This window comes from Limanda limanda, chromosome 16, assembly GCF_963576545.1.
Source record: "Limanda limanda chromosome 16, fLimLim1.1, whole genome shotgun sequence".
In the NCBI taxonomy this organism is placed as follows: Eukaryota; Metazoa; Chordata; class Actinopteri; order Pleuronectiformes; family Pleuronectidae; genus Limanda; species Limanda limanda.
This window is the reverse complement of record NC_083651.1, coordinates 22480961-22491774: the sequence shown is the minus strand read 5'-3', so window position 1 is coordinate 22491774 and position 10814 is coordinate 22480961.

Sequence of the window (10814 nt, the reverse complement as noted above, 5' to 3'; positions counted from 1 at the left end):
GGTTATAATGGTCATTATTACAGTGAGCGTGCAGCTAGTGACTGGTCTGCTGTAATTAACGCTGGTCTCAGTATTTCATTTTACCACCGGACTTTTATCACTGAAATTAGCAAGAAACTCTTAATCATTTGAAGCTTACTCTCTGGTTCCTCTCAACAAAAATGTTTGAATGTTAAATATGTGGAGAGAAGAGGAAACAGACGTCTCTGCAGGCCTCGTAAAAAGCAACATTAAGCTTCTCTTATTAAGTTCAGCTATCCCCTTTCCCAACTGCAGCCATGGTTCTGAGAACATACTGTAATGGAGCCTCCTTAGGCCTTCCCCTCAGCCTGTTATTGGCCTGCTGCATCAGCTCTTCTCCTGGAACACTGCAGCCGCTGCACGATCAATAAAGAGGGACTTCATAAACTGGAAAATATCTCCCTCATAAAAACACTTAACTAGTTACTGTTCTAAACAGGCCTACCCTGCTGGAAATATTTGATTAATATGTGTTAAGTGCTGAATGACACCATAGGTAATGTTCCATAATCCTCTTTAATGGTCCCGACAGACTGACTGAGTCACACCAATTATCTGATGAGTCACACAAACACCCGAGTGCATAAAATAATGGACGGTTTGTCTGGGCTGGAGAGAGAGAGAGAGAGAGAGAGAGATAGAGAGGGGAGATTGGATCCTTCTAACGTGGCATTTTTATAATGTCCATTCAAGTCAAATTATTACTTGAGCAAAGAACAAATACGGATCATGGTAAATAGTGTCGACATTTCTGCACTATTAGTTTTTTTTCTGTCACTTTTTGTCTAATGACATTTAGCTGCAGTCAGACACATAACCTCAGGGAAGAGAAAACCCTCAGAATTCCTTACAGATTCAGGAAACTGGTTCAGCGCTGAGTTTCCTTCTCCGACGACTTTTGAGGATGGTTGAAAGAGACGTTTGAGAACAACTACAACATGCCGTTTGTGCTTTAAATGTCTGAATTCTCAGGGGGAAATCTCTTAAACGGGTCTAAGTCTAAAAAATAAATAGTAAATATATAGATTCGGCAATCCCTCAAGAACGCCTGTGTCAGCATTTTTTCTCTGTGACACGGCTGTCGTGGAATGACCTTCAAGTGGAATATTAAATTGCAGTAAGTAGTGTATAAGATAAGAGTTTAAAGAAGCATCTTATTCTTGTAATGTCTGTAAAGACTGTAATGCTTTGTGGTTTATGGATAAAGAACTGTTATGTGGGTCAAAACAGAAATCCCTTAGCATTCAGTTTGAATGCAGAAAACAGAAAGTCTCGGGTGGCTCATCCGAGGCCTGTAACTGATCCGGAGAGAGACAAGACATGAAAATAGTCAAACAATTTAGGCTGAAAAGGTCGTGAGTATATCTCCATGCCAAATATCTGAATAATAACGCTGCTTCATCAATGTTGTGTGGGAGTTCTGCCTCAGACCACAGTAGATTACACAGTGAGCAAGTGAGTGAGTCCACACAAGTGTTTTGGCTCGGTATCAGTTTTAATCCCAGTTCACACTAGCAAGCCTGAAATCACATGACTGCTCACGTGCACTTAGACCTGTGTGTGCCAGTGTACACAGGAAGACTGGAGTCTGGAGAAGAGTGGACAGCAGGCGAATCCTTAGCAGAGCTGATGAGCTGTCAAATGAAAACACAGCAGTGTGGAAGTCGCCTGAGTGAGTAATCTTTAGAGATTCTGCATGTGGATATGCAGAATCTGTAGACAAGGTAAACAGTCCATGTGGAGAGTAAAAGATGTGAAACCATTAGCCGAAATGCTTTTGCTATCACCTTTCTAAATCTTCTGATTTCATATGCAAATATCTGTTAGATATTGGTCAAAATGTACCTAAAATCCCTACATAAAGTCACTGCATGTGTTTTATATGAGGAAACGTTCAGACTCATGTGATGAAACAAACAGAAGATGGCGTCATGGCCTTTTACCGGAAACCCCCAAATACTGGCCATTGCCCCCAAAAGGCAAACTCATTGTTGTGTGATAGCTGATGGGCTCGAGGATCGGTGATTGAGTTGTAACCCAGAAATCCAACACAGGCCGAGTTAATTTAGTCAGTGGTATTGATCAGTAACTCTATTAACCCCCTTTTTCCATCCAGATCACTCTGGATATCTGTCCCTTTAATGAACGCGATGGTCCTCTTCTTTCTGGGAGTGAGACTGTGACCCGGTGCTAGCATGTGTGAGGCAGGGTGCTGTGAGGTTGTGTTCTCCTGGAGACAAACTCCTTATCTAACTGGCTGCGCTCGTGTCCCCATGATGTCTCCATCTCTGCTGCTATCAGTTAATGAAGCCCAGTGTGGAGCGAGGAGCAGCTCTAAGCCCACCTGCAGGACACCCATGAGGAGCGGGGGGGATTTGCGGACGGCGAGACCCTCTCAGGCAAACAGCTCGGAGCCATAGAGCCTCGGTCTAGGATCTGATTCAGTCAATCTTTTACACCACATGCCTAAAATGGAAAGACCTAAATATGGTAATCGTATATATTGCCTCAAGATTTACTGTATGTCACAAGTGTGGGCACCGAGGGGGCATGTCGTGTAGAAGACATCTGTAATTGAGAAGGCAGCAGCAGCAGAAGCAGCTCTCCACGAAACAGGTAAAAAAATATTTATAAACGTCAAAAATAGTTGGGTAGAAATATTCCCCGAAGACGTCTGCACCAGTAAGGAGGGAGTCGAGCCCCGTGGGTGGAAGGTGCCGTCAGGTTCACTGAATCCCACACAAGCCTATCAGTCTGAATATGACTTCACCTGAGGGAGTGGATCCCCCCCATTCAGCTGTCTGCACTGAGCTGTTTTTTTCTCTCTGGGGGTAATTTGTGGCGCCGCGCGGGGAGACATCAATTCTTTCTGACGTGTAGAGAAAATAGGAACATTTAAAGGCCTTTATTTGTCATCGTTTTTCCTCAGACAAATTTATTACCATGGAGGTCGCTGGCCTCGAGATACCCAGCCCCGGGGTTATTGTATTTCTTTTTCTCATGCCCATGTGAGTGCTGCTTTGGACTCTTTTGTAACTACAGATGTATTTGTGCACCCTCAGTTGAACAGAAGCAAGCGCAGGCACTTAAAACACAGAGCGTAGTGCTGCAGGACACGCCAGACAAACTGTTAATAAGCTAAGTGGCCTGTATGACAAATATCATGAAGTGTGAATACTGCTGAGTGCTAATTATCAACGAGAATTTATCCAGACCAGTGAACTGCCCGTTCTAAAACCTGCCTGTTTGGAACCACTTGAGAATGAATCCTTTTCATTTGTGAGTCCTCCTCAAACAGTTCTACAACAAACTGTCACATGTTTTTGTGCGTGTGCTGGACGATGAGAGCAGAGCTTTTATTAAACAGTCTGTAGTGACGTAAGAAGACTTTGTGTTCATCCTACCTGGTTAACCTGCAATCAAGATTTCATAATTCATAATCAACTGAATTTGCTTTATTACAGAGAGCTGGTCAGCACTTTGTTTAATTTTGTTATATATTGAGCATATGCTGTGTCTAAATTAGCATCAAACTCTAAACTACATTTTATCTGGCAATAAACAATAGACACGCCAAGTGCAGACAATTAAATGAGCGATTTGTGAGATCTTGGTTCCACAGACAGACTGAGTATGTAGATATTTGATTTTAGGGCAGTTCCAGCTTGAAGCAGCTTTAAAGCAGTTGGCAGCGGAGTTAAGAATGAACACACAGTGCACTCGGCTTCAATGTCAATTTGACTTGGTTCCTCCAACTTCTCGCTCGAATAAATACTCCATCTGTCTGCACTGATCTCATCACCAACATTGCATATAATCCCCCTTCTTAGACGTCAGACTGTACCCTACTGATGATGCTCATCCAAGTCAGATGACATTGCGGGGTCTCACCAGGGGGAATCAAACCTCCCCGAGTCTTAAACAGCTTCCCGAGGCAACATCTTCATCTAAACCCGTCTCCTCACGGTGGACTTTCCCCCCCCCGCCCTTCAGCAGCGGCGCACAAACACAGCCTCATGCCACGTAATCTGTCCTTTCCTGACATATGCACGTATGTATGTACAGACACGCACATAAAGCTCCGGAAATGTGCACACGCCTCACACTAAACACAACAGACATGATGCTATCACACACACTTTTGCACTGATGCAGGAATACAGACACAGACAGAAACACGATCAAACTCACCCTCCAATAACTGAGAGGGGTAGAGGAAGCTCACAAAGGGAGTAATCCAGCACCAAGGAAAATGCCAAGTGTCTTATTAGTGGTTTAGTGGAGATGGCTGGGAATCGATGAGCGACCCCGCTGGTCACAACACAGCACTCCCCGAGACACACACCATGGCTCTCATTCTGCACCATCCATCATAACAAACACACACACACAAAAACTGTTTGACAGCTAAAGACTTTCTCCCTCTTATCCCCTGTCTGTCCTGTGCTTTGGGACCGACCACGTTGTGCTGCCAAGCAGAGACACAGGCAACATAAGGAGTTGCTTATTTTCTGCTTTGGTCTTCGGAGACGGCTCCTCATTTTCACCTCCGTGCTGTACACAACTTTTTTGTTTTTCATGTTCTGCTTCCTTGAAACTCTTTTGATCGGGCAAAACTTTCTGAAATGCTTTTAGGACCAGCTGATCAAGGCGATTCGGATTCTGTCTTAACCCCAGTGATGTACACATATAGTGTACAACAAAGCTCTTGCTTTAGTACAGCGGCCATGTTCATAATTCAACAGTTCAAAGGAACTGACGACAGTTTGAAGTTCTCCTCTCGAGAAATAATTAAAAAATTTTGTATCTTTTATTTAACCAGGTAGTCTTGTCGAGATCGGGATAATTCGTAGACATTAAACACACATTGAAATCAAGTACATACCCATAATACAAGTATAAGTATCTAAATTACTGTAAAAAGTCAACTATTCACTAAAGCGATCATCCTCCCGATTATTCTGCAAATGGTGAAGTATTCCTTCAAACAACTACATCAGGTTATTACTGAAATTACATTATCATTATTTCATTGTACTCCAACTAATAACCTTTTTCTAACATGTCAAGCCCTGTCTTATAACTAGACATGTGTGGACATCTAGATAAATGTGCTCCATTAGCTCTAATCCTCTGAAGCTACAACCCCAAATTATTAACAGGATAACAGGACAGGGGGAAAAGAATCTGCTCTGAAAGGCCTCATCATTTTACATAACCCCCAGTTCGCGAAACAAAAGCAATTGTCCTCATAATTAATCTCTAATCCTGAAAAATACCATCCAGCCATGCATCATGGGTTTATTTCTACCCTTTGCAGTCAATTTAAGTAGATATTGATGGGAGGAAAATGTGGGTTTGTCCCTTACCCATCACATTTTTTGTTTTATTCCCGATCGTACCAAGAGTTTTCTGACTCCCTCCCTGTGACTCTTTTGACACAATCTTGATTTTAAACTGTTGCTCAACACATCTGCTGCAAAAGTGACACCCAGTAGGATTAATGAAAGATTAAAATGGGGATGTGGTCACAAACCAGGCAAGATGACACATTCTGGCTTTTTTTCCCTCTCACTCCTCTGCCTCTTTTAATCATTTGGCAAGCTGTTGTGAATGTATCGCGTGAGATGGGATAAACAAGGTTATTCCACATGAAAGATGTGCAGATTGCGTGGCAGCGGTATAACCGACAGGGAAACAGCTGGTGGGTAATGGTGTTTCCCGAAAGAGGAGATGCTGCAGATTTGACCATCTTCCACACTGCACATTTTTTTTTCCCACTCACAGTTTCAGGCCGAGTCCTACCTTTGTCCATACCTGCACTCAGCCAGAAAATGAGCTCGAAAATGCCGAAGGGACTCACGGGACCCACTCAGTAAACCAGTCGATAAAATAGTTGCCGGTCAGAAAACTATTCCCCACTAGCGGCTCCAGCAGCTACGCTCACCTGGGACAAATGTTATTTAGCAATGTGAAGTGCAATGGCTTCAGAAAGTATTTAGACCCCTTGTCATGCTGCACTCTCTGGCTGTGTACCAATTCAGGGGCAACCTCCTTCACAGGATGCAGTCTACGTGGCCCGAGAAGGAGGTGATCTTCGTGGGACCTGTAAACCACAAAATAAGAAGGTTATAGGCTGTAGATGACATCATCAGCTGGTCCCGCCCTTACTGGTGTCACCAAGCAACAAAGCTGCAGTTGGACCCAATGAGAATGTTTTAATGCCTCTCGGTTTTTTAACATTTGTGCTGTTAGCTGTTTGGAAAATGGTTTGTTACTAAAGTGCAACGAATCCACGGTTAGTTTGGCCCGAGAAGGATCCATCCATTGGAGCCTTTGTTTCTTGGGAATGGAAGAACAGATCCATTAGCTGCATTTGAAGAAGCCTTTCGATGTGGGACAGGCTAAACATGCCGCTGACATGTTGAGATGCAGCTTTCGAAGGAGGCAGCCTCTGAATAGAGACAAAGCAAACGTGTTGTAGACTAAGTGGTGTTTTTCTCTTAATCTACACTCAGTTATGCATAATGACAAAGTGAAAACACATTTTTTTGGGGACATTTCTGCTAACGAAAAAATCTAAAACTCAAAATCTCTTAATTACAAAAGTAGTCAGACCCTGAATTAATTTGCAGAGGCTCTTTCGGCAGCAATTACAGCTCAGAGTCTTCTTGGGTGAGTCTCCACAGGCTTTGCACACTCGGATTTGAGCAGTTTATCCCATTATTCCTGGCAGAGCCTGTATTATCCAGGAGATGGGCAGTGCCGGGTCTCTGAATCTCCTTCCTTGAATTTTTGTGCTGACATGCATCAACACACTTTATATTCAAGTGTGTGTCTTTCTAATATACGTCTAGTCTATTTGTTTTACAACAGATGGACTCGAATCAAGCACATCTCCAGGATAACTAAAACAAAGAATGTAGGAGAACACTGTTTGATTATCACAGCAATGGGCCTGATTACTTCTCTAAATGACCAATTTCAGTTTTTGCATTTGCTTAAAAACAAAATAAATTCTAGAACAGGGTAAATCATGCACAAGGTGAAGGGGTGTGACTGTTTTGTTTTTTGATTAGAGATAATGAGGCAGCAAAAACAACCCACCTACATTCAAATATGTTTGAAACACAATTAATCATTCTGGACAAAACAAACTGTGTGTGCGTAACACATTAAGGTGACGCCGTGAATGAAAGCTTTGTGCCTTTGTCTTGTTGTCTTCATCTGTCCCCCACATGTGCTCATCTGAACACAGCATTATCAGAATCTAAAAGGTCAGTAGAGCAAGGATGTAAATGCAAAGAATAGTTCTATCTCTGAATGGCCGAATCTCCCCATCAAAAAGTTTACATGTGTTCCTCTCATGCCACATTCATGACTTCATCCTTTGAAAAGCTGTGTTTTGTGTGTTTTGCAGTTTGGTGTAGATCCTAATAAAAGTCTGAATCTGGTGAATTTAATCGAGATTTCATTTGGGGACTGATGGGCCTTGGTGGAGGTATGTGCTCTCCTGAGTGGGGTGTAGTTATAAGTGCAGTGCCAACACCTTAAAAATAACGAACTTACTACAATATCTGCACATAGCACAGTACGCGAGATTAGTGAAGACAAAGATTGTGGTTGGGGTGAAAAGACAATAGTGAAGATATAATGAGGATTTTATATATAGGATTTACAAAACCAAAAAAACAGGATTTTTCACCTGAACTTTCACACTCTGTTCCCATCAATAACTTCATAATAATTGTTTCTGTAGTGCGGTTAATCCACTTTAAATCTACCAACATTAGCATTGACTCTACCTTTGCACATTGAGCTAATTTACTGATGAATTATTGAAAATCTATACTTTGGAAGCTTTTTGCAATTTTGTCTGCATTGCGATTCAACCTTGCTCATTTTGCTTTTTGCAAATGCTTAGAAATTCGACCAAAGCAACTTCCCTGCAGGGATCAGTGCAGTTTTCTCTGATTGTGATTCTCTCTGAAGTGAACAGAACTGTGATGAGACTCACTTCACTCCCATCCTGTGACCCACCGCTCACTCTCTGCCTCGCTCCATAAAGATCACACTAAACTGAGAGACTGTGTGGGCTGCCTTCCCCTCACGGTCGCTCTGTGAGCACTTTGAATGCCACAGGTGGTCAAGGAGAGGCGGAAGGAAGTACTTCCTGCGTCCAATTAACATGCACTCCCACAAGGCTGCGTTCAAATAATCAACTTTCCTAACAGCTAGGGCTTTACCCCAAAGGAATACGTGGCAAGATCAAGGAAAGATGTGAAGGAGACGACGTAAGGAGTTAGGAAAGGAGAACAACTGTGCAGAGAAAATCTGACTCCACTTACACTCATCTTTTTTTATTAAAACAACTCTATTTATACCAGATGATACTCACAATACATACAATACTCTGTGCTGTGCACTGACAGTTCAAATACATCTTGTGTATTGAGAATTACTCGTCACTTCTCACACTCTGCCTTAAGGTGACAATGAGCTTTTATTCTTCTCGCTTTGATAATCAGAAAATCCATCTGCCGCGGCAATAAAACTGACAGGATTTCGGAGTGAGATCAACAGAAGAATCCAGCTTTCGTCCTGACCTTTCCTTTTGTTGCTGTGACAGAATTCACAGGGTTTCTAGAGTCCCCCTTAGTGACTTGAAAATTTCTAATTTCTCTCCGTTTGTGAATATTCTGCCAAATACCTAAAAGGTGCACATGCATTAGGTTCTTAGTTTGGCTCCAAATGGGGTTTAAACATAATTAGGGAGACGTATTCACGAGACGGCTTCGATTGGAGGCTTCTTCATCACAGGCACATGCACTCTAATGTACTTAAGATGTGAGAGAAGCATCAATATTTCCAACTATCTCACTGCAAGAGCTTAATGTGTGATCCCCAAAATGTCAAACTCTTCCTTTTAGCTGCACAACAGTTCATTTCACCAGTCTCTCAACACCATTCAGTCACTTCGCTGTATTTTTCACTTTTGGCTGTTCAATTCTTTTGATGTCATGATCTAAGTGGCACCTACCTATAGATGAAGGACATTTCTTAATCGGGGGCCATACAGGGGCCACAACCTACACACAGAGGGGCCAATTATATGTCCAGGATCAATGCACAGTTCCTGATTCAGTACATCAGTCAGTCAGTCATTCCTTGTTTACTGTTGGCTCTTAAGCTTTTATTCAAAGACACACATCATTGAGTATATTTTAAATATTGCTCCTAGTTCAAGCACATTGTGTTGTTCAAAAAACCATACAAATAAAAAAATATATTCATGTTAGCATTGTTAGTAAGTGATTTTGCATCATCAATCCAATAGTTATTTTTCCCCATTCTGAGTCAAATCATTGCACTTAAAGATAAGTAATAAAAACAACATTCTGTAATATTTCTGGCACACAGCACACAGGTTAACAGTGACGGAGACAAACCCACTTTCTTGGCATTAGAGCACACAGGCAGGATGGAGGCAGTGCGCAGGATAAGGATGAAGATGTAGAGCTCATCCCTGCCTTAAATCCAACTTAATCCCAGGGTCCAATCAGTATTCTGCTAAGGCCCCCTTTGAGTCATATTTTTCATCTGCTATTTAAGCTTCCAGTGTGTGTTACAGCATCTCAAGAGAAAAAACGTAGTGCTTTACCTGGTTACCACAGAGAAACAGTGAATTTCAGTCATTAGTAATGAATGGACAGTGGGTAATGTGTTTTTCTCCCCCACAGACAGTTTGAAAAGGCTCAGGGAGGGTGACAGAAAAACATTTGGTGATTTTGATTGAACCAAAAAAACTTTGCAGAGATGTCTCTATCCATCCATCCATTCATCCATCCATTCATCCATCCCGCATATCCCTTTGAGGGTCTTGGGGGGTGGGGGGCTGGACCAAACAGAGGTGGAGTTCACTCCTGCCAAAGCATTGAGCATTAACTTCATTTTCATGCATAAAGTCATATTGTATCTGTAAATAGAATACATTTGAATTTCTGAAATTATAATTTATACAATCTTTCAAGATGCTGTACCCTACCAAACTTGTTGATTGCTATGTCCAACAGTCATTTACAGATTGGTGTCACAACACAGCACTGCAGTCCCTACACACCTATTGTAAATAAACTAGACAAATATCCTAAGTATGTCTCGAGTCCTCCTCTAAATGTGAAACACTGGAGAAGTGATCAAATCGATCAATGTGACAGAGAAATAACGATGCAGGCGTTTCAATACTTTTCTGATTACACAAGTTTCAGCCCCTCTCAGAATGAAAGACACCGAATGAGCTTCTGAACAACAGTCCTGTTGTTAATCACCTGTTAGCTTCAGATTGTTGCCTTGATGAATGACACGACTCTACGGTGCACAAACATCTGGAGAGTTAGTCTCACCTCTCATTGTGAAGCTGTTAGGCAATAAGCTGCTAATTGTGTAACAGGCACATGTCACCAGCTGATTATATCCGTGTGGCTTTGTTTTCCTTTAGAAGTTAGAATGTGAAAAGTGCTCCTCAGATGATTCTCCTCTCCTATTGGGGCGTATATATTTGGCAACGTGTCTTCGAAGAGCATCACTTGAGTTTGTGTTTACGTACTTGAGAGAAGAAGAAGAAGTTTTTTCAAGACAAAATACAAACACAACAAATAGAAGGGAGAAGCTGTGCATCTTCTTTTTTTTTCCACTCTGAAAGGTCACCATAGCCTTTGGCAGTGTTTGATTGGCAGGGACCAGGAAGCTGCCGAGGCGGAGCGAGCCGGCCTCTATCACCTGCTGCATCTTTG